A 24,964-nucleotide genomic window follows, 5' to 3' on the forward strand; every position below is an offset into this window, starting at 1 on the left:
CAGCGGGCGCGCGCCTCCGGCGGCGCACACGCACCTGCTATCCCGATCCCGTGAACCGACGTATAGCTACGACGGCTCGCGGGATCGTGCCGACCTGTCGCTGTAAAATGATGGCGGCTGGTCGGCAAGCGGTTAAATAGATTTTCCCTGCAAGCTTTCTTTATTTTGTACACTACACTGCACTACACTACACTGACACTCTACACTCACACTAACTAGCTTGCTAAAAATGTTTTGTCACTGAGCCCTGCTCTATCTCCAACTTTACACTGCAAAAGGTTCCATGGGAAGGAACTTTTTATAGTCTGGGGCTGGGACTATGAGCACTGAGCCATGAATGGACAAAGTCATCATAATGAATTTGTCCACTCAGGGCTCTCAAAGTGCTCTGTGCCCTGATTGGGCAAAGCCTTGCACCTGATCGCTGCTTCAGCCAATCAGGGCTGTTACAATGCACTGTGCAGCACACAGTGCATTGTGAGGCGCTCAGCGGTAGAACAAATGGGCGCTGTTCGGTGCCAAACTGATGCTTGGCCTGGACAGCTCACTCATCACTTGTCCTCAGTTTGAATCCTAGGCCAGGACACACGGAGTTTGCATATTCTCCATGTGCTTGTTTTCCTCCAGGTACTCTGGTTTCCTCTGCACACTCCAAAAACATGTTGGTAGCATAGCTCCCAACTGTCCCTGATTTAGAGGGACTGTCCCTTTTTTGGAGCAATGTCCCTCTGTCCCTCTTTCCTCCTCATTTGTCCCTCATTTTGGTCTGATCTATATAGTTGTATATAAAATGCACTTTTTATCTTTGAAAAAGTGTTTCCCAGTGCTAAACCTTTCATCCAATTTCTAAATTGCTGCATTTGTAAATTTTAAAAGCCAATATAATGGAATAGTAGTGGTAAAAAAAGCCCTTGTGGATTTAATTAACAGTTTTTTTGGTTAATTCTCCTTTAAGGGGGTGTGGCAGGAGGTGTGTCCTATGCCTACATACGTTTGCTAGTAGGTGTCCCTCATTCCCACCTCAAAATGTTGGGAGGTATGTGGTAGGATAATTGGCTCCTGTCTAAATTGGCCCTAATATGTATGTGTGTGTATGTATGTAAGATTGGGAGCTTAGATTGTAAGCTCCTTGGGGGAAGGAACTGATGTACAGTATGTAAATTGTCTGCGCTATGTAAATACCTATAGTAATAAATGAAGAAAAATGTCAGTATTGCACGGGCTTGCGAAAACAGATCCCACATTAATCCCCCATGTACTATAGCTAAATTATAAGTCAAAAGAGCTCCTGGGCTCATGATTACAGCTTTCGACTTCTGAATATTTTTTGCCCGGCCACAAAGCGGGCATTTGTCATCGAAGGTGTTAATCGCAGAGCATTAAGCCATCTAATCACCTTTGTTGGCCGAAATGAAAGGAGCTTTTTCTTCTTCCCCACAGAACAATAGACTGCCCTGTGCCAGAGCTTCATTGTACCGCCAGTGCATGGGTTTACTAATCTACAGGCTGCAAAAAAAAAAACTAATTTCCAAGCAGATGAGACAGCCAGTGTGTGCTCCTTTTAATCATGCATGTGTTCAAACCAGGGAACACCCATCTGAGGACACGACAGATGGCACTTAGAGGGGGGAAAAGCAAAGAGGAGGCAGAATAGAGCATGCAGCTGGGGAGAAGAAGTGCCACAGCAGGACTGGCCTGAGGAGGTGAGTGATTGATTGACAGCTGCTGCCCACAGCCCCAAAAAAAAAACTCAGTTCTGCAGGAAATGAGCTCAACCTAAACTGACATGCAGCAAGAAACACAAGAGGCAGGCAACTGCAAGAAGCCAGTAGCCCCCTTTTGATTTTCAGGCTAGAGGAAGTGGGTGATCTTTAATTTCCTGATGGGTGGAGATAGCTCCACTAGGGCTTTTTCTGCTTTCCAGAGAGCCTTGTGTATTATTGCTTCCTACAGAGCTGCATAGAGGGGGACTCTGCTAGACCTGCACTGCCTGCACAAGCCAAGGTACAGATCCTCCTTCATTTCCTCTTTTTCTGTTGACATTACAGCCTAAAATATTTACTCTTTGAAACATTGTATTTCTTCCTCCACTGTTGCTTTTTTTTTATTCCTTTTATAATCACACTGGTAACATTTATTTATTATTTTACTATATCCACTGGCACCTGGCAAATTCTGCATTTCACTTCTATACCATCCAGATATTTTTTTATTTTGCAATTTTTTATAATTTTTTTCCGAAAGGAGAAAAAAAATATCTAAAAATAGGTTCTTTGTTAATAGTTGTCTTGTGACAGTTTGTATAGCAAATATTTGCTTAGGTTCTGCTTATGTGTAATTATATTTATTTTATAAGGCCGTGGTTAATTATTGTTTATTGAGCCTTAAGGCTTCATTAAGATGACAGTCCACCCCTATGTATATTTAAACAGTCATGTGGGCTTTGATTGTGTTTGGGAGTATAGTATGTACCATTGTGCTGGCTTTGGGGAGAGGGGGGGAAGGGTGGCAAATGGTGAAGCTAAAAATCTGTGCTCCATGAATGTATATTTATTTAATTTTTTTTTTTTCTTTAAAAGCCATTCATTAATACAATAAACCCACTGTATTTCTGTTACATTTTTGTAATAGCTGTTTTTAAACAGATAAGATGCATGCATTTTTTGTTGTAATTTTAGCACATTATAGAATGCATTGTATATATTAACTAAAAAAAAAAAAAAAGTTGCATTTTATTCCTCATTTTAAAATGAGCAAATAAGATAATAATAAAGTAACAAATAAAATAACAACAAAGTAATAGAAAAATAATGAATATATGAAATAATAAAATAACAAAATAATATATTAAATAATAATGCAGTGACAAAATAATACAAATAAAAAATCAGCAAGCTTTAATGAACTGTCTGCTTTAAACCTCTCCTATCTTTGTGCAGTACCCTGTACAGCATCATCTTGAAGCTATTTCAGTAGTGTTGTCATGGTAACTGTGAGCAGTGTCGCTGCATTTTAATTTATTATGGCAACAAGATGCATCCCCCCTCCCTAACAAAAAAAATAAATAAAAAAATCACAAGTATATTTATTATATTCAGTGATAGGCGCCAGGGAATATTATAGATATTTATATGAATCTGTAAAATTATCCCCAGAAAATGAAGGGCTTTGGTAAGGGCTGCTTATTTTGCAATGCAAAGAGGAGTGATGATGTGCAAAGGGTTGTAACTCATAGCAAGCAATCAGATTTGAGTTTACTAAGGCCTAGTGAGTGAGAGAGTAAGGCTAAAGCTGGCCATAAACTATACAATCTGATTGTACAATCTCCTCCTTTTTGATTTACCAAAACTAATGTAATATGAAAGACAAACCTCAGCAGCCCATTCTGTTTGTATCCAATCAGACAGGCCCTTGCACAACATAGGTGTTGGTAGATCTAAAGGAGATTTTACAATCAGATTTGTTTTGAGTAAAGTCACACCAGCAGCTCGTGTGCGGTAGGATGGAAGCAGTGGCGATACTTTTTCCCTTTTAAAAAAAAAAAAACTTTATTGAAATGTCACACATTTGCACAGTAACATTTTATTAAGTTGTATTGGGCGCAGCGTGGTGGTGGATTGCATCGCACTGTGCTGAGAAAAAGTAGCGCATGCAGTGCTTTTTTTTTTTCAGCGCAGTCCATCCGCACCTGGTGTGAACAGGCCCTAAACTCTTGCACTTGGCATATATTGTCTTAGTAAATAAGCCCTATTTTTAAGGTGTATTCAGCAAATCAACTTTGTCCCTCTGCCATGTTCCCAGATATCTTGTTGACTTTATTTCCTTTAATTATTTTACATAAATTAGCATTTTAAACAGCACAAAACGATTGGATAGAATCATGTGTGGGCATGTATTGTTTAATAATTTAATGGGGTGATAATAATATTTTTAGCAGGATCTGGTCAAGGCAGAACAATGCTCTCCACATGTAGTATTATTATTATACAGGATTTATATAGCGCCAACAGATTGCATAGCGCTTTACATCGTGAGGGCAGACAGTACAATTACAATACAATTCAATAGAGGAGGAATCATAGAGCCCTGCTCGTTAGAGCTTACAATCTAAAAGGGAGGGTCATTTATTGAAAGACGCAATATATCCTCATTCATAAAACGTAGCGTGTGAATACCCACCGTGGACAAAGGCAGCGGCGGAAGCTGCTGAATCCACATACAGCGCCCCTGTACAACACTGATGCCACGCACTGCCTTGCGTAGGATTTTCTCATAAATTTGGCCTATTGGCCGGATCATTTTAAAATGTGGCTTGAAAAAAAAAAAAAAATTAATCCTCTTAGTAACCATCTGGTTCTTGTTTGGAATTAAATCATTCAATTAGAAATTTGGTAGAGAAAACAGCTGTGTCAGCTTCAAGAGCACACCAATGAATTAACACATCTCTCACCTCCTAGACTATAAAGTATAAATGCTTAAAGGGGCTTTGTCATGATGCAAAATACTTGTGTGATTAGGCTCTGATAGACGCTGTTTGCACTGCCAAGTAGCAAAAAAAATAAATAAAAAAATTAAATTTACGTTGTGTTTAACAGGATTACAAAATAACCCAGGTCACAGAAGGAATGAAAGTGGATGCTTCAGTAAATGTACAAGTCTGCTTGAATACATTTATTATGGCATGTCATAATATAAAGCAGCTGTATCATTTATTTCAGAAAAGTTCCAACTTTAGGCTTGGTTCACACCTATGCGTTTTTTTAATTGCTTTTTGCAGAAACGTGCTACAGTCCATTTAACATGGTTTCCTATGGGACACGTTCACATCTGTGCTTTTTTTTCAGCCGCTGCATTTTTGGAAAGGGTCAGGGACTTTTTTGAAAGAAAAACTTTATTCTTTTGGTTCAATAGACTTCAATGGAGAAGCTGCAGAAAAGCATGTAGTGTGTTTTAATCCACCCAACAACAAATTGCCCAAAAAAAAGCATTAAAAAAAAAAAACGCAAAACGCATCAAAAATGCTTGTGCAAAAACACAAAATGCACCACAAAAAGCACTGCAGAAACGGATCAAAAGAAAAAAGCATAGGTGTGAACCAAGCCTTAAAGTGGTTGTAAAGGCACAAAGTTTTTTTACCTTTTAATGCATTCTATGCATAAAGGTAAAAAACCTTCTGTGTGCAGCAGCCCGCCCAGCCCCCCTAATACTTACCTAAGCCCCCTCTCAGTCCAGTAATGTCCGGGAGAGCCTTGCCTCCCCAGGGACTCGCACTCATTGGTTTTTGGCAGCAGTGGGAGCTATTGGTTCCCACTGCTATCAATCACAGTTAGCAAGCCAATCAGGAGACAGAGGGGGCGGAGCTGAGCAGCAGCTCCATGTATGAATGGACACACAGAGCCGCGGTTCAGGAGTGTGCCAGCTTGGGTGCCCCCAGAACAAGCTGCTTGCTGTGGGGGCACTCGGCAGGAGGGAGGGGCCAGGAGCACCGGCGAGGGACCCAAGAAGAGGAGGATCTAGGCTGCTCTGTGCAAAACATCTGCACGGAGCAGGTAAGTATTAGACATGTGCGGTTTGTTTCGTTCTGAATAAATATTTGGACAAATGTATCATTATTCCTGGATTTGGATATATCCGAATACCAGAATTACAGTATAAACGAACTTTCCAGAATGCTCCGAATAACGAAACAAAATTTGTCTGAATTTCTGAACTTGGAATTGAAATTTGAATTGAATTTTACATCAAATTCCAGTCGAATTCGAACTGTAAACATGTTTCTGAAATCAAAGACTGTGTGTGTTATTAGAGTACCATTTCAAAATAATGCTGTTTTAGTTAAGCCAAAGGTGATTTAAAGAGTCATTGTAATTTATTGATGAAGATTTTTCTTTTTGTTTGTTCACCTTGCCACATTCAAATCGAAAAAAAGAAATAATATATTTTCGATTTGGCCGATTCGAACGTTTTGAATCGAAAAAATCTGTAAATTCAAAGAATATTTGAAAAAGACAGAAAACGAATTCCGAATATGAATTGTACGAATCAACCGAATTTAAGGAAACTAAATAACTAGATTAACGAATCTAAATGAAAAGGAAACTAAACTAATTTTTTGTCATGCATATGTCTAGTAAGTATAACATGTTTGTTATTTAAAACGGCGGTCCACCCTAAAATTAAAAATACATTAACATTCTACTAAAAAAATATTTAAAAAATCTGAAAAAAAAATGTTTTTAATTACCAGAAATGCCTGTTACTAGGCAGTCTTCCTAATCTGCCTCTTCCTATTCCACGGCACTGCTCCTTCACTTCCTCCTCTTCGGTGAGCTGCCCTGTTGTCTTCTGGGACATGTGTGTGTCCCAGAAAACCACAGGGCCATTTACAAAGCGCTGCGCGGGCATGCGCAGTAGGATACAGGCAGTGAAGCCGCAAGGCTCCACTGCCTGTTTCCCTTAGTTAGGATGGCGGTGCCGGCACCCGATCCGATGGACGGATCAGCCTCGGGGGGGCCGACATCACAGGCTTGCTGGACAGGTAAGTGCACTTATAATCAGCAGCTACAGCGTTTGTAGTTGCTGACTTTTTTTTTTTAAAAGGCCGGACCTCCGCTTTACAAAAAAAAAAAAAAGCCAAGGCTTTAATACCACTTTAATCACTAAATGCAATCCCTGGGCTCCAATCAGTAACTTTGCCTAGGCTGAGATGATGCCATCAGTCTTCTGCAAGAAGGAGGAAGAATTTCCTCAGTCTCCTCTCTCCCAGTGATCAGACTGCAATCTTGTACATTTGTAACAAGTCACAAAAAGGGATTGATTTAAAGGCAAATAGACAGTTGCACTCTGCAATGGCATTTGCTCCAGAACTCTGAAGCTCTGGAGAAAAAACCCTTGCAGAGTGTAACTGATTTTGCCAAAAACTGCACAGAAACCAGGATTTATACAAGGTCCAGTTCACACCTGAGCCATTTGAAGCGCATTTCCTAAGGTGCTTCAATGCTCAACATCAAGAGTCCTATTCTATTCAATAGTATCCATTCACACCTATCATGTTTTTTTATGTCATTTCTTGCCTGTCCTTCTCCTAGTAACTAGCTTTGCATTGGCTAAAACAAAAATGTCCAAGTCTTCAAAATGCAAGAAGAAACGCTCATTAATGCTCTAAAAACAGTGTGAATCCAGTGGTACACGAGCATACAGACAGCAACATGGCATGTTTGTAAATTTGGCACCTGATTGTCCATTCTAAGCTTTCAATTGGCACAGTACACTCTACATCCTACTGGTTTTTCCAGCTGCGTGCTGGCCAAGAGGCGGACTGTTGTGATCACTACTAATTATTGAACTTGGTTCTTAAAGTGATAATAAAGGCTTTCTTTTGTTTAAAAAAAAAATAACAAACATGTCATATTTACCTGCTCTGTGTAGTGGCTTTGCACAGAGCAGTCCCGATCCTCCTCTTTTCGGGTCCCTCATTGGTACTCTTGGCCCCTCCCTCCTGCTGAGTGCCCCCACAGCAAGCAGTTTGCAATGACTCCCTGCCACAGTGAATCCTCACCTCCATGACTAAGCCCCATGGTTGGAGCGAAACTCGTTGGGGGGGGGGGGGGGGGGGAAGGGGTGTGACCTGGACAGAGCAGATACATTTGGGATTTGTGGCAACTGGAGGGGTTTTTCTTTTCCTGTATATTTTGACATAGAAAGCCTCTGATTCCCCTGTAGTAAACACACATTTAGCTAGAAATGAGTTTTTGCTTAATTTATTTGAAATCAAATGCTCAGTCACTTTTAATAAGATGTGAGCCTAATCTGTAAAATCTTTTATAAGCTTTAACATGTTCCTGTAATTTCAAAATGTTGTCAATCATTCAAAAGTGGTATGGTCCAGAAATATTTAGACAGAATAAAGGTGGATAAAGCACCTGGACCAGATGGCATCCACTTACGGATCCTAAAAGAATTGAGCTCTGTCGTTTCAAAGCCACTGTTTCAATGACTGGAATGGTACCGCTGGATTGGCGCAGGACCAATGTGGTGCCCATATTTAAAAAGGGATCAAAGTCTTTACCAAGTAACTATAGACCTGTTAGTTTAACTTCTATAGTCAGGAAGATGCTGGGAAGTTTAATAAAAGACCACATAGATGAGTTCTTGCTGGAAAAAAATATTTTACGCAACAGACAGCATGGATTCACGAAAGACAGAAGTTGTCAGACGAACCTGATTTCTTTTTATGAAGAGGCAAGTAAAACCTTGGCCAGAGGGGCTATGGACGTGGTGTACTTGGATTTTGCAAAAGCGTTTGAGAGAGTTCCCCACACACGGCTCATGTGTAAGGTAAAGACTACAGGCTTGGAAAGATCAATTTGTAAATGGATAGAAAACTGGCTAAAAGAGAACTCAGAGAGTAGTGGTTAATGACTTACTCTGAATGGTCTAAGGTTATCAGTGGTGTACCCCAAGATTCAGTGTTGGGACGCTTACTTTTCAATACCTTTTTATAAATGATATAGGGTCTGGGATTAAAAGTACCATTTCAGTCTTTGCAGATGACACTAAGCTATGCGGTGGAATAACGTCCTTACAGAATGTCTCCAATTTACAAGCCAACCTCAATACACTGTCTAATTGGGCAACTAAGTGGCAAATGAGGTTTAATGTTCATAAATGTAAAGTTATGCACTTGGGGGCTAAGAATATACATTCATCATACATACTAGGGGGAGTACAACTGGGGGAATCAATGGTGGAGAAGGATCTGGGGGTTTTGTTAGATCATAACCTCAATAATAGCATGCAATGCCAAGCTGTGGTTTCCAAAGTGAGCAAAGTCCTTTCTTGTATTAGGAGAGGTATGGACTCCAGAGAGAGATATCATTTTGCACCTGTACAAATCATTAGTAAGACCTCATCTGGAATATGCAGTTCAGTTTTGGGCACCAGTTCTCAAAAAGGATATCGGGGAACTGGAGAAAGTGCAGAGAAGGGCAACCAAACTGATAAGAGGCATGGAGGAGCTCAGCTATGAGGAAAGATTAGAGGAACTGAATCTATGCTCTCTTGAGAAGAGGAGATTAAGGGGGATATGATCAACATGTACAAATATATAAGGGGTCCATATAGTGAACTTAGTGTTGAGCTATTCACTTTAAGGTAATCACAGAGAACAAGGGGGCACTCTTGTCCTCTAGAAAAAAGATTTTATATCCAAATACGGGAAGGTTTCTTCCCAGTAAGAGCTGTGAAAATGTGGAATAAACTCCCTCCAGAGGTGGTTCTGGCCAGCTCAGTAGATTGCTTTAAAAAAGCCCTGGATTCTTTCCTAAATGTACATAATATAACTGGGTACTGACATTTATAGGTAAAGTTGATCCAGGGAAAATCTGATTGCCTCTGAGGGATCAGGAAGGAATTTTTTCCCCTGGTGTAGCAAATTGCATGCTTTGGTTTGTTTTTTTGACTTCCTCTGGATCAACTGTGGGTGAAGGATTGTGTATATGGGATTGTATTATTTATTTTTTTGGTTGAACTAGATGGACTTGTGTCTTTTTTCAACCTGACTAACTATGTAACTATGTAAATATTCAGCTTTCATTAAAATAGGTAATTCTGCCATGATGGTCCTTGTATAGGCACTTCCTGTTATGGGGTGACAACGCTCTGTGCCTTTCTACCAAATGTGCTCTTGCGTTGTCACCCTGCTACCTAGTGGCCTAAAATCTACTCCATTCCCATCATCCTCCTCTCTTGCTCCCATTATGTGTTCCTTACTGACTGCAACGAGAGCTAGGAGGGTGCAAGCACCGCACTGGCCGTGTACTGTAAAAAATCCGTACCCAGTACAAATCTACTATCCTAATAATAACACTGTGCCAGCTTATGGTGGGAATGTCTTTTTTTTTTTTTTTAAACTACTAATTCTGCTGTTGTAATAATTTGTTGAAAACTTTTGATCCTTTCAGCATGACGGTGTTTTATCTGCTACTGTTCATATTATATTTATTACTGTTTAAGATAAAGCTATGGAGTTAAGTTTAGGGGTAATGCAGAGGTTAAGAACCAGTTAGACTATTAAATTTTCATGTGCGATAAATGTATTTTTCAAGTGTGATAAGAAACACATGGGATAAAAGCTATTAGTGCCAAAAATGTATGTACTAGAATATCTGGCGCCAAAAAAGTACTGGTTTGGAACACAGACTCATTTCAGTTTCCAACTGCTTCATCCCTACTTTTTTTTTTTTTTTTTTTTTTTTTTTTTTGCTATACTGCTGTTTTGTTGGCTGGGTCTGGGAAATGCCTTATGGTGACCATACGGGCTTTGATAATTGATCAATTTCTTTTCATAGTTGGTAAATTTGAATAAAGACACCAGTCCACTCGGTTCAGGCCTTGTGGGTGTATGAGTGTGTATGTATTTATGTCTCTACCTGTCAGGAGCATGTGTGCGCTCCTGCTCCATCACAGCTGCTGGTTCCAGCATCCTGGTTTTGCCTGTGGCATTCTCCTTGTCTGTCTGTCCACCTGCAAGACGATTGAGTGTGGATACCAAACCTGATATAAGCTAGTCAAGCCTACAGTGTCTTGCTTGTGATATTGCATTTGTAACATTTTTTCCAAGCTACCGGTTTGTCTGCTCTGCTTATTGGATTTCCCTGTGTATGACCTCAGACCGGATGTAGACTTTTCTCTAAACTCTGCCTTTTACCTGGACTATCATTGAACCACTCAGCCTGTCTTCCACCTGCAAGTACCTGTTTGCTTTGCTCAGTTCATGCATGCCCCAGCGTGATGGCCAGGCACTATAGCATTGTGTATAAATCCTGGGGGGCAACCGAGTATCGGTAGACCTGCTTGCCTTATGGGAAAGGGGGCTGCTATAGGTAAAGAACACAGAAGCCAGCTATAGTGTCTGACCTCCTGTGTTAGGGGTAAGCGTGAGATTACCATTACCCATATGCCTATATTGAGTTCGCTTAGAAGCCCATCTAAGAGTTTTTTCAACACTCCTCGCTGACACCACCAACTGTGGAAGGGAGTTCCACATCCTTACCGCTCTAACAGTAAAGAACCCACTACTTGGTTTAAGATTAAACTGATTCTAGTCCAATTTCATTGAGTGGCCTTGTGTCTTCTTAAGTGCCCTGAGACTGAATAGTTTTCTCCCTATGGTAGAATAACCGTTTAGACATTTGTATATTGCAATCCTCCCTTCTTTCCAATTGATCTCTCCCAATAGGAATAATCAATTTGATAGGCGACAACATAATTGATCAATATGCCACACATGGGAAAGTGGAATTCTTTCAATAGTTGGAAAATGTGATCGTACGTTATCCATTGTATTTCTGTTTCTACCATGTAGCCTTATAATCCCATCGCTCAAAATACAGTTGAATTTAGGAGCAAGGCCAACCATAGATGAAGCTAATTTCTTTCCTGCAACCACACGTTGCAGGAAATAAATTTGCTTGATTCCCCATCAACACAGTGTTGACAGGGGAATTCCTCCCATGGAGCCATTGGGTTCTCCTGGCGGGAGGGGTACAGGATAAGCCATCCCCGCTGGGAAAACACTGTAATTATTGCTAGTGGATGTAGCCACTAACAATAATCGCATGTAAAATCTGGCAGGCTGGTTGAACCCAAGTTGATCAATTGATCAGCTTGGGTACATTGAGCCTTGCCGATTATATGGTTCAAATCTCAGCTGGTTCCTGCAATACTGGCCAACATTCAAACTGCCTATTGCAAGCTTTAATCATCTCAATTCCGCTGATTTATGCAAAAAAATAATTTTTAGTTCTGGGCTCAGTTTGAACAGTATCTAACCTAAACTGAGTCTAAATCAAACCGAAGAGAAATTATGGCTAATTGATCAGTTTCTGATTCAATCACTCTGATAATAAAATTGTGTGTGCCACCCAGTACCGGGACGGTCATCCAGCGCCCAAGGCAAGGATGCAGAGTTGCGTCCCCCTCCCCCACTATTAATACATGCCGTAGAATTGGTGCACCAACCTGCATCCATTTTTTGCCCTGTTTGTTTCACTGCGCCCAGGGCAACTGTCCCTCCTACCCACCCCTTGCCCTGGTGCCACCATTATAATTACGTGATTCTGATATGAATACGTCTCGTTACTCTGCTTTCTTGGAAGTAGATTTGCCATTCTATGAGTTTGGCTACATCTGTATGCCTGAGCTTTTTTTGTCTCTATGTAAGATGTGCTTTGCTGGCATTATTATCTTTCTGTACAGGATTTATAAAGCGGCAACAGATTGTGCAGTGTTTTACAAAATGAGGGAAGACAGTACAATACAATTCAATACAGGAGGGCCCTGCTCATGAGAGCTTACAATCTAATTCTGCACCAAAGCTGCTACAAGCAGGGTTTTTTTGTTAATACATTGTAGCAAAATTTAATTGACGTGAGATCAGTTGAGTCAGTGTACACTGTTTTATACAATCCAATTCAAACACTTTCGAGGGAAGGGCTTCACCAACCCACCCCTTGCCCTAGATTTATTCAAGGGCGACTGTTGAGGTACCTGTAAACAATAAAGAATTTTCATCAATCCAGCAATTTTGGGGAGTGTTCATGTGTTTTAAGTGATGGTACCCAGAGCAGACCCCTCCCTTTCCCCTACCAGGAACACCACTAGTCAGTCACTAAAGCCAGTCATTAATCAACTGAATCTAGGCTGGTTCAGCAGGGACCAGCCGAGATTTGATCCATCTATAGTGAGGCTGATTGTACCCAAGTCGATCCATTAATCAACTTGGGTACAACCAGCATGCTGGATTTCTCAGCATGCAATTATTGCCAGCGGCTATAACCCCTAGTGGTAATCACTGTATTCTCCCAGCAGGGATGGCTACCAGCACCCCCCCCCGTCCCCGTCCCCCCCCCAGCAACCACCACCACCAGGAGAACACAATGGGTCAGTGGGAGGGTATCCCCCTTCAACGCTGACTGTGGTTGAAGGAAAGAAAATCGCATAATCTATGACCTGCTTAAAAAGTAAACCTTCAGTGCCCAACCAGGGAGGAGCCATTATACTCTCCTTTCTGCCAGCCCATGTCTCCTACCTTACCTCCATTCCACTGCTGCAGCCACCATAAGTGTTTGCTTACTGTGGTCCTTTCTTCCAACCCCCTTTGTCCATACAGGACCCAGCAGTGACGTAGGGACCCAATGACGGAATCACAGCATGCAGCTGGGAGCAAAGCCCTGACACTCCAGGAAGTGGCAACCAAAGAGTTGTAGTGCTGGAACCAAGGTGAGGTAGGAGGCATGGGTTTCCGTGTCCAATCACATGCAGCCATTGAGATTCGTCAATCCGTGCCTTATATAACATGGATGAAGGAATCTGTTAGTTTATAGCCAACTTACTTCCTCTTTGGAACCTGAGATGTGATTGGTTGTTACAGCCCCTAAAGCTGGATACACACTATACAATTTTCTTTCAATTTTTTTTTTCCTTTTAGATTTACTGAAACCATATAATATGAGGCCAAATTTGTATGCAATCAGGCAGGCCCTTGCACTACATAGTTGACAGTAAATCTAAAGGAAATCGAACAACAAAAGTTGTATAATATGTATCCAGCTTTACTCTGCTGTACAGATAAATACGTGTTCTATAATTACGGTCAAACATTTGACTTTCCTTTCGAAAACATTTTTTTTTTCAATTATAAACAGCCCAACGGTCAGCTGAAGGAACTGCTCCTCTATCCATATCAGTCAATGGGAACACAAAAGCAGCTCCAAGCTGGTTGATGCAGCTTAGACAGAGGTCGATCGCAGTTCAGCCTTCCAAACTGAAGCCAACCTTGGCCAGAAGAGTTCAGATAACAGGGCTGCTTATTAAAAAAGCTGAAGGAGCGCACGCGGCATGCTGACAACGCTGCTTAAAGTTGTCAGGAACTGGTTTAGGGTTGTCAGCCTAGAACGGGAAGTGTTGTTATCAACAGAATCTCTAGGTGAGAAACTTTGCAACAGATTCACAAGTGCCAAACATAGTGAAAATGGATTTCCCAAATGAAACCTACACTATGGGGAATGCAAAGGCTGCCATCATTGACCCTGAAAATGCTAGTTCCTGGTAGGGTTGCCTCCTGTCCGGGATTCACCCGGACAGTTTGGGTTTGGAATCATGCGTTTTAGACCACCTGCAACCCGGACACATTATTCAGACTATGGCTTCCCAGCAGGGTTGCTGGCTGCAGTTGTGTAAGCTGAGAGTGTCTGTTGCACTATTTCACACTTCCCAAAGCCAGCATTAACAATTACCCCTCCCCCCACACAGATGGGAGAGGAGAAATGGCTTGATCTGCTCCTCTTCCTCCCACCCTACCCCTCTTTGTCTGCCCACACTCCAATCCCTGGCACTGTTCTTCAGAAAAGGAAAGTGGGGACCAGAAATTTGAAGTCTAGCGGCCTCAGCTACATCTGGATGAGAGGTGCTGACTGCCAAGGGGTGAGTGAGCTCACCATCCATTCCTACCTGTGACTGAAGTCTCACCCCCCCCCCCCCCCTTCTCTCTCCTGCCTCTAAGTAAGTACACTAAGGTAAATCAGGGTTATCAGAGTTCCCCTTTACACCAGAGGCCACAGTGTTCCTCCTTACTTCAGAGTCCTCTCCGTACATCAGAGTTCTCACTGTTCCCCCTTAAATCAGGGTTCCCAGAGCATCCCTTATGTTAGAGTCCCCAGAGTTCTCCCTTACACCAGAGTCTGCAGAGTCTCCCCCCCCCCCCCCCTTACAGTGTAAGGGAACTCCGTGAGTTCAGATCTAAAAGAGGAACTCTGTGGACTCTTGTGATTAACTTCATTTGATTAGAAATGTTTATTGCAAAATATATGTATAGTTTATACAATAAACTAAAATTTTGTTGTGCGCCGTTAAAGTGTTCGGGTTTGACGAAAACACTGAAGAAAAGGTGGCAACAATAGTTCCTGGTTCTCTCTGGCTTCAATACTTTGGGGTTGATTTACTAAAGGCAAATAGATTGTGCACTTTGCAATGTGCAGTTTCCCTCTGCAAGTGCAGTTGTTCCAGAGCTTAGTAAGCAAAGTAAGGCTTCACTTTGCAAAGAGTACCCAATCACGTGCAAGCAAAATAAAAAAAACTGTGTTTTTGCTTGCAGATGATTGGATGATGGAAGTCAGCAGAGTTTTTTGCTCATTTACTAAGCTCTGGAGCAACTGCACTTGCAGAGGGCAAACTGACCTGGGAAGAGCATGACTGACAGGCAGGGCTGGACTGGGACAAAAATTTGGCCCTGGACTTCATCATGACCGGCCCACTTTAATTGTGAATGTCCCCAACAGCGCCCCCCTTACATCAGAGAGTCCCCATCAGAAGTCCCCTTCACATCAGAGTCCCCATCAGTAGCCCCTTCACATCAGAGAGTCCCCATCAGAAGTCCCCTTCACATCAGAGAGTCCCCATCAGAAGTCCCTTCACATCAGAGTCCCCATCAGAAGTCCCCTTCACATCAGAGTCCCCATCAGAAGTCCCCTTCACATCAGAGAGTCCCCACCAGCAGTCCCCTTCACATCAGAATCCCCACCAGCAGTCCCCTTCACATCAGAGAGTCCCCATCAGAAGTCCCTTCACATCAGAGTCCCCATCAAAAGTCCCCTTCACATCAGAGTCCCCATAAGAAGTCCCTTCACATCAGAGAGTCCCCATCAGAAGTCCCCTTTACATCAGAGTCCCCACCAGCATTCCCCTTCATATCAGAGTCCCCATCAGAAGTCCCCTTCACATCAGAGAGTCCCCATCAGAAGTCCCCTTTACATCAGAGTCCCCACCAGCATTCCCCTTCATATCAGAGTCCCCATCAGAAGTCCCCTTCACATCAGAGAGTCCCCATCAGCAGCCCCCTTCACATCAGAGAGTCCCCATCAGAAGTCCCCTTCACATCAGAGTGTCCTCCCTCTCCTCCCCCTCACACATGTACTCACCATTTTGAAGGCAGCTTATCGTTCCTCTCTCCAGTCATGTGATAACAAGTGCTAAGGGGAGAGAGGAAGGAAGGTCTGCCGGCTGTCCATCTCTGCAGGCTGGAGGGAGCATAACGCCTAATGCTTTCTCTAGCAAGTGATGGAAGCAGCTCCTCCTGACAGGAGTGAAATCGCGATCACTCACTGTCAGAGAGGAGCGGCCCCAGGACCGCACCTGACTGGCCCACTGAGCCATCGGCCCACCGGGAAACTCCCGGTAGTCCCGATGGCCAGTCCATGCCTGCTGACAGGGGGTTATTTACAAAAGGCAAATCCACTTTAAACTACAAGTGCAAACTACAAGTACAAAGTGCACTTGAAAATGCACTGAAAGTACACTTGGAAGTGCAGTCGCTGTAAATCTGGGGGGTAGATCTGAAATGAGTGGAAGCTCTGCTGATTTTATTATCCAATCATGTGCAAGCTGAAATGCTGTTTTTTATTTTCCTTGCATGTCCCCCTCGGATCTACAGCGACTGCACTTCCAAGTGCACTTTGCACTAGTAGTTTGCCCATGTAGTGCAAAGTGGATTTGCCTTTAGGAAATAACCCCCACAGACTCAAGTGTTCAGTTTATTACCCTAATGAAAAGCTATTGGGGTTGATTTACTAAAGGCAAATAGGCTGTGCACTTTGCAGATGCTCCAGAGCTTAATAAATGAGTTAAAGCTTCACTTTGCAAAGAATAGAAAATCACGTGCTAGGGGAAAAAAAAAAAAAAACAGCATTTATGCTTGCACAAGATTGGATGATGGAAGTCAGCAGAGCTTCTGCTCATTTACTAAGCTCTGGAGCAATTGCACTTGCAGAGTGCAAAGTCTATTTGCCTTTAGTAAGCCAACCCCACAGTGTTTGTTTCCTCTCAAAATTCAACGTCTTCCTTTAATTCAAATGCGCAAAGGCCTGCTTATTGCTGTGCACTGAAATCTGCACTTACGACAATGATGGCCAAGATTTGCGTGTTTTAAGAAATGTTTATGTCTATGTCTATGTTTATGTAACTCTGACCAACAGTTCCTTTTTGCAAAAGTTATTTGCACAAAAACAAGAAAAAAACATGAAAGACATCAAATGCAAGTGGGATCAAAGCGGTATTAATCCCAAACCCCAAAATGTAATATATTGCAGCTTACCAATCATTGGATCTGGTGGCTGCTTTCATTTACCTTTTTAAGGCTTTTTTCCCCTCTGTTTTCACCTGGTGATCTGGCCAGTAACCCACCTCCTGTATTAGGCTGGGTTCACATATATTTGGTGCGGGACATTCCTATTCAGCCTGGGTTCATACTGGTGCATGCAGTGATTCGCACATAAATCGCACCACACAGACATTGCATGTGATGTGCACAGGAATTCGGTGCAATTTTCTGTGCGAATCACATGCAGTGTTTTGTATGACTTAAATCGCATCGCATCCACACCCGGTATAGGACCCTTTTTTTCCCCCCCCGTACCTGAATCGCATCGCATGGGTTTTTACACACCGATGAGATTCTGACAATCGCACTGCATCTTGTGATCTGTTTCGGGGTGTCGTGGATCTACCATTGATCAGATCACATGGACCCCGTGTGATTTCTATCCAATGTGATGTGATGCATCGCATCAGTGTGGACCAGGGCTACAATCACATGTGATGTCTGTGTGGTGCAGTTTGAGCTTTTCATCTGTATGGCTCAAATCGCACCAAATCAGCACAAAAAAGGTGCAGGCCCCAATTTTTTCCCACACTGGAATCGGATTGCACCAGACCCCCCCCCCAAGCGGCCGGCAGCACCTCCCCCCTCCTTCCGCTGTTTGCCGGTCGGTCCGGCACATGCCCCAGGCGGGTGGCGGGCAGTAGCTCCATGTCATCTCCTCCATCAGCGGCTTTCAGCATGCGGCCCCCTCCCTCCTAGGTGTCCAATAGGATCGCCTGTCCTTTCAGCCAATTGGTTGACGGGTGTCAAAACCCGTTTCCTGATTGGCTGGGAGAAGGATCAGTGTTACAATAGTAAAAATACATTTTCTGTTGTAACACACCTGGGTGGGCTGTGAGCTCATTCTCTGCGCACCGAGCCCACCCTATTTTGAAGCCCATAAGAGCCTCTGGCTCTAATCAGTGATTCAAAAAAACACCCACCCCGCATTGGAATCCATGCATCCGGCATCCTGAAAGGGGCCGGATGCATGGATAGGGGGAGCGCCGCCCGTGCACCCTTAATGGATGGGCCGCCCCTGGATTGCACGGGTGTTCACACCTATGTGATATGATTCTGTTGGGCTGAGGTCAGTACTCTGTGCAGGCCAGTCAAGTTCCTCCACCCCAAACTCGCTCATCCATGTCTTTGGACCTTGCTTTATGCACTGGTGTGCAGTCATGTTGGAACAGGAAAGGACCATCCCCAAACTGTTCCCACAAAGTTGGGAACATGAAATTGTCCAAAATGTCTTGGTATGCTGACGCCTTAAGAGTTCCCTTCACTGGAACTAAGAGGCCAAGCCCAACCCCTGCAAAACAACCCCACACCATAATCCCCCCTCCACCAAATGATTTGGGCCAGAGCGCTAAGCAAGGTCCATAAAGACATGGATGAGCGAGTTTGGGGTGGAGGAACTTGACTGACCTGCACAGAGTCCTGACCTCAAACCGATAGAACACCTTTGGGATGAATTGGAGCAGAGACTACGAGCCAGGCCTTCTTGTTCAACATCAGTGCCTGTCCTCACAAATTCTCTTCTGGAAGAATGGTCAACCATTCCCATAGACACACTCCTAAACCTTGTGGACGGCCTTCCCAGAAGAGTGGAAGCTGTTATACCTGCAAAGGGTGGGCCAACACAATATTGAACCCTACAGACTAAGACTGGGATGCCATTAAAATTCATGTGCGTGTAAAGGCAGGCGTCCCAATACTTATGGTAATATAGTGTATTTAAAGGGTAACTCCAATTTTGTGGGGGGAAAAAATAGCAAAGAAAAAATAATATAGCGCATACATTTGCAACACAAGTCATATTGTAACTGAATGTTATTAAAAAATGCATTTCCTTTGCAATCTCCAGCTGCTGTCGTTATCTGAAAATGCAATATGGCTACCTGGAGGTGTTCTGTACACAAAATGTGTACAGAACGCCCCTCCCCCCCCCCCCCCCCCCGAAACATCATTTCCTGCTTGTATGATTGGCTCACCGATTTTCCAAAAAGTCTACACTAAGATACAAGTCAGATTTCAGGCATCCCCTGCAATATAAAATGTATTTTTGGTGAGCTACTCCCAATAGGAAATCACATCTAAAGGGATGTAGACCCAGCAGCTTTCCTCATTAGGTGCTGCAGCTGATTGATAATTATGAAACCTCTCCCATTAGACTCACTTTCCCACACAAGCACAGACTAACACACAGGGATTTCTTCAGAATAACAAAAGATAGGAATCTGCAACAAAGTTTGTTAAAAATCCTTGCAATGTACATAGATCACCCAGAGGTATACCTCCCAACTTTCTGAGATGGGAATGAGGGACACCTATTAGCAAAACTATGTAGGCATAGGATAAACCCCCTGCCACGCCCCCTTTAACCACTTGCCGACCAGCCGCCGCAATTTTACTGTGGCAGAATGGCACGGCTGGGCGAAGCGACGTTAAGCGGGAGTCCAGCGACCAATCTTTTTTCTTTTTTTTTCGGTCATTGAGACAATTTGCTAATCCCAAAATAATACTCAGTTTGGGTGTAATATTTCCACCTCTGTCTGTTTTCGTACTGAAGAATAACTTAAAAAATGTGATGCTGGCTGTTTCCATCTTGCTTGTGGGCATGTGAAGCCCACAAGCATTGATTCCCGGGATGTGGTGAATGTTGTTCATTCACAGCTTGTTCACGCGCATGATCATTGTTGCCTGACACTAAGCTCCCAGGAGACAGTGCGGCGCCGGAGAAAGGCAATAAACACGCCTACTCCTATGGGAGGGGAAGGAAGTGCCACAATAAAGTACAATATAAAGGTAATTACAGCGATAAAAAAAAAATTTCGTGCGGCATTTGAACATCTATGCAATTAACTGAAGGGGGTAAGATTAAGTTAAAAATTTGAGTGGAACCCCGCTTTATGTTATGTCGCTTCGCCCTGTGGCCACTAGAGGGAAAGCCATCGGAGCCAATGCAAGTGCCCAGCGGGCACGATGACCGTCGGGCTCCCGCGATCGCTCGTGACGCAGCGAGAACCGGGATCTGTGTGTGTGAACACACAGATCCCGGTTCTCTGAGGGGAGAAGAGACAGGTCGTCTGTTCATACAAAGTATGAACACCGATCTCCCGCTTCCTGTAGCAAGTCCCATCCCCCCTACTGTTAGAACACAGAGAGGGAACACAGTTAACCCCTTGATTGCCCACCTAGTGTTAACCCCTTCCCTGCCAGTGACATTTTTATAGTACTGATCACTGTATAATTGTCAATGGTCCCAAAAATGTGTCAAAAGTGTCCAATTTGTCCGCCGCAATATCACAGTCCCGATAAAAATCGCAGATTGCCGCCATTACTAGTAGAAAAATAATAATAATAAATGCCATAAATCTATCCCCTATTTTGTAGACTCTATAACTTTTGAGCAAACCAATCAATATACGCTTACTACGTTTTTTTTTTTTTTTTTTTACCAAAAATATGTAGAAGAATACATATTGTCCTAAAGTGAGGAAAAAATGTGTTTTTTGAAAAAAAAAAGTGGGATATTTATTATAGCAAAATGTAAAAGATATTGTGTTTTTTTTGTTTTTTTTGTTTTTTTTTTTTCTTTTTTTCAAAATTGTTCTTTTTTTGTTTATAGCGCAAAAAATAAAAACCGCAGAGGTGATCAAATACCACCAAAAGAAAGCTCTATTTGTGGGAAAAAAAAGGACACAAATTTAGTTTGGGTACAGTGTCACATGACCGCGCAGTTGTCAGTTACAGCGACGCAGTGCTGAATTGTAAAAAGTACTCTGGTCAGGAAGGGGGTAAAATCTTCCAGGGCTGAAGCGGTTAAAGGAGAATTGTACAAAAATTGATTGGTTGGATAAACCCACAAGTGCTTTTTTTTATCACTTTTATTCCTTTTATATTGGCTTTCAGAATTTACAAATGCAGCAATTTAGAAAATGGATGAAAGGTTTAGCGCTGGGAACGTTTTTGAAAGATGAATAGTGCTTTTTATATAGATCAGACCAAAGGAGGGACAGTCCCTCGAAATCAGGGACAGTTGGAAGCTATGCGGAAAGGAATGTTTTTTTTCTCAACAAAAGTGGAGCTACGCTTTAAAATTCACTGAAACATTGAGATCAGCTTCAAACTCTTCTGGTGTATGGCCAGCTTCATCCTTGAACCGTATACAGGAGAGTTCTACTTTGCTGCTGGTAAACTGATGTCCTGGGAACACCAATTGCTGAGGATTGTGAATGCGAAGGGTCATATGGCAGAATCATGTGTCTAGAGGCTGAAATCCAGCCCAGAATTTAGAGAACTGGAATGGATTATATGAAGGGAGTGGGCCTGCAGTGTTTACTTGCGGATATTTCTTCTACAATGAGGCTGGCGGGTTGACAAAGACTGAAAATGCCTAATTTACCAATGCCACCAGGAGAGCGGGTAACATTTCTCTCCAATGTGCCCATATTATCAAATGAAACATATTCTTTCTGCACTGCTATTCCTGTATTCAAGCAGCTGTTGCTGTGCTGGAAGAGACACACTATGAGTCATCAGCAGATTCAGCTTGCTTGGCCCTAGCTCTTGCCTATATAATGATATTACAACCCAATAAAGACATCTTATTAGACTGATGTATAAAGATGGGATATTTAAAGGGACATCTTGTTGGTGCGTATATATTTTGAGATAATATAGTAACGTGGTTTTGACACTTAATTTGCTATTTTTTTTTTTTTTTATTCTTTTTTTTTTTTTCTGCATCCCAATGTTGCTGATCTCCTCTAGCCTTTTCCAGGCAATTTGGGGGTTATATGTACTAAAGGCCAATAGATTGGGCACTTTGCAAAATGCAGTTGCACTTTACAAGAGCAGTTGCTCCAGAGCTTAGTAAATGAGCAAAAGCTCTGAAGACTTCCATCATCCAATCATGTGCAAGCAAAAAATGCATTCTTTTTCATTTTCTTTGCATGTGATTGGGTACTTTTTGCAAAGTGAAGCTTTCCTTCATTTGCTAAGCTCTGGAGCATCTGCACTTGCAGAGTGCACAGTCTTTTTGCCTTTAGTAAATCATCCTCTTTGTGTCTACATCACATGTGTCAAACACAAGGCCCATGGGCCGAATCCAACCAGGCCATTTCATTTGGCCCTTGCACTCCATTCCATCACCTCCGCCTCTTGCCCTCCGCTCCTTGTTACTTGTAAACACAGCTTTCCTCTTGGCAGCTCTTACAGATCCCTACCTGCCCTTCACTCACGGCGGGGACAAGGGAGATAGATACATGTGCAGTGTTGGGATGCAGGGCCGCCAATAAGGGGCTACCACCGGTCTTTCTGTATGGGGCAGGACAGGGAGGGTGATTGGTTCGGCGGGAGGGCAATTACAGGAACGATGCCCTGTGTGGCTCTCGGCAGTAGCTGAAAGCTGATTTCTCCCCCTCTCCCTCCCGCTGGCTTTCAGCTGCTGCAGAGAGAGACACACAGGGCACCGTTCTGTAATTGCCCTCCCGCCGCACCAATCACCCTCCCTGTCCTGCCCACATCTGATTTTTCACTTGGGGGACGACATGGCTTTGCTGCAATCACATGTGCTCACAGGAAGCATACAGATTGGAGAGAGCAGAGTGAGCAAAGTTGATGACTTATCAGTGAGTTGCTGCTCCTTAAAGTGGTTAAAAACCGCTGGACATTTTTTTTTTTTGTACCTGCAAGGTAAAGGCATAATGTGCTAGTATGCGATGCATACTAGCACATTATGTTAAACTTGCCTTAACCACTTCCAGACCACTTGCTGTCATTATACGTCGGTACTTGATGTTGAGTACTGGGGTTATGGCAGATAGCTGCCATAACCCCTGTATTTTCTGAAACTGTAGGCAGTCCGCTTTAAGGTAAAAGTTGTCTCTGCGGCGGATTTGCCGCAAGATCACTTTTATGGGCGGCGGGAGAGGTGACCACCCCCCTCAGCCGCGTTTCGGAGACAATCCTTTTCCCTCAGAGGCACTGTGTCGAGTGAGGGATTGATGGCTCCCACTCAACTCAATGACGTTGGATGACGGAAGTGACGTCAAATGTCACTTCCATCCAACGGCCTTAAAGGGACTTTTTTTTTTTTTTTTTTTTTTTTTTTGCATTTTAGTGTAAATGTGAGATCTGAAGTCTTTTTTACCCCATGTCAGCTTAAAGAGGTCCTGTCATGCTTTGTTTCTATTACAAGGGATATTTACATTCCTTATAATAGGAATAAAAGTGATCCAAAATATTTTTAAAGGACAGTGTAAAAATAAAAAATTAAAATAAGAAAAAAAAAAATTAAAGCGCCCGTCCCTCCATACTCGCGCGCAGAAGCAAACCAATACGTAAGTCACGCAGGCATATGTAAACGGTGTTAAAACCCTACATGTGAGGTATCGCCGCGATTGTAATGCCCCGTACACACACGGTCGGACTTTGTTCGGACATTCCGACAACAAAATCCTAGGATTTTTTCCGACGGATGTTGGCTCAAACTTGTCTTGCATACACACGGTCACACAAAGTTGTCGGAAAATCCGATTGTTCTGAACGCGGTGACGTAAAACACGTACGTCGGGACTATAAACGGGGCAGTAGCCAATAGCTTTCATCTCTTTATTTATTCTGAGCATGCCTGGCACTTTGTCCGTCGGATTTGTGTACACACGATCGGAATTTCCGATAACGAATTTTGTTGTCGGAAAATTTTATATCCTGCTCTCAAACTTTGTGTGTCGGAAAATCCGATGGAAAATGTGTGATAGAGCCCACACACGGTCAGAATTTCCGAAAACAAGGTCCTATCACACATTTTCCATCGGAAAATCCGACCGTGTGTACGGGGCATTAGAGTGAGAGCAATAATTCTAGCAAAAGAACTCCTCTGTAACTCAAAACTGGTAACTTGTAAAAAAATTTAAGTCGCCTGTGGAGATTTTTTTAAGGTCAAAGTTTGTCGCTTGACATGTTGGATATCAATTTACTCAGCATAACGTTATCTTTCACAATATAAAAAAACAAATTTGGCTAACTTTACTGCTTTCTTATTTTTTTTATTCAAAAATGTGTATTTTATACAAAAAAATTGCGTTTGTAAGACCGCTTTGCAAATATGGTGTGATAAAGTATTACAAAGGCCTTTTTATTCTCTAGGGTGTCAGAAAAAAAGTCTACTTCCACTTTAAGTGTCCAATCGGAATCCTTTGGAAGAGGGTTGTTACAAGTGTATTTTTTTAACACCTAACAGTTAGCGGTGTCACCCTCTTGGCTGCATTGTCTGGAAGAGGTGTATACAATTTCTAATCTTTTACCAGATTGAACAGTTCACGCGTGTTTCAACTGTGCCTTTAGCTGTTTGCCTGGAGTTCGGTTTCATTCTATTTTATGAAAACATTTTGCTGATGATCTAATGTTGGATAATATACAAAGGGGGTTATTTACTAAAGCTGGAGAGTGCAAAATCAGGCTCATGTCTGCATAGAAACCAATCAGCTTCCAGGTTTTATTGCCCAAGCTTAATTTACCAAGCTGTTAGAAGCTGATTGTCTACCATGCACAGCTGCACCAGATTCTGAATGCACCTGTTTTAGTAAATCCCCCCCCCCCCCCCCCCCCACTGTGTAGATGGTCCAGGAAGAAGACTGAGCTGGAGAAAGTGCCCTCTGGGAGCTCTGCTAATCCCACTCCTCATTAAGATTAAACAGTCCTCCTCTGCAGATTGAGGCCTTGTCTCCCGATAAACGGCATCCAGGGACCTTGCTGTCATGT

The 24,964-nt window shown here is 42.8% G+C and overlaps 1 protein-coding gene across 2 annotated transcripts in view; it reads left to right on the forward strand.

Annotated features, from left to right (window-relative positions):
• Nucleotides 1-1,497: 1,497 nt before the first annotated feature.
• The window catches only part of GNG2 (G protein subunit gamma 2), a 140,108-nt gene continuing 116,641 nt past the window's right edge, over nt 1,498-24,964 (forward strand). Inside the window, exon 1 of one of the 2 annotated variants that reach the window (XM_073609906.1) lies at nt 1,498-1,703. The gene's annotated coding sequence lies outside the window, so the exon portion shown is untranslated. Of the gene's footprint in view, nt 1,704-1,740; nt 2,005-24,964 lie in introns of those variants that run through there. The other variant, XM_073609904.1, reaches the window with a different exon arrangement.

This window comes from Aquarana catesbeiana, linkage group LG13 (genome assembly GCF_042186555.1).
Source record: "Aquarana catesbeiana isolate 2022-GZ linkage group LG13, ASM4218655v1, whole genome shotgun sequence".
Lineage (NCBI taxonomy): Eukaryota > Metazoa > Chordata > Amphibia > Anura > Ranidae > Aquarana > Aquarana catesbeiana.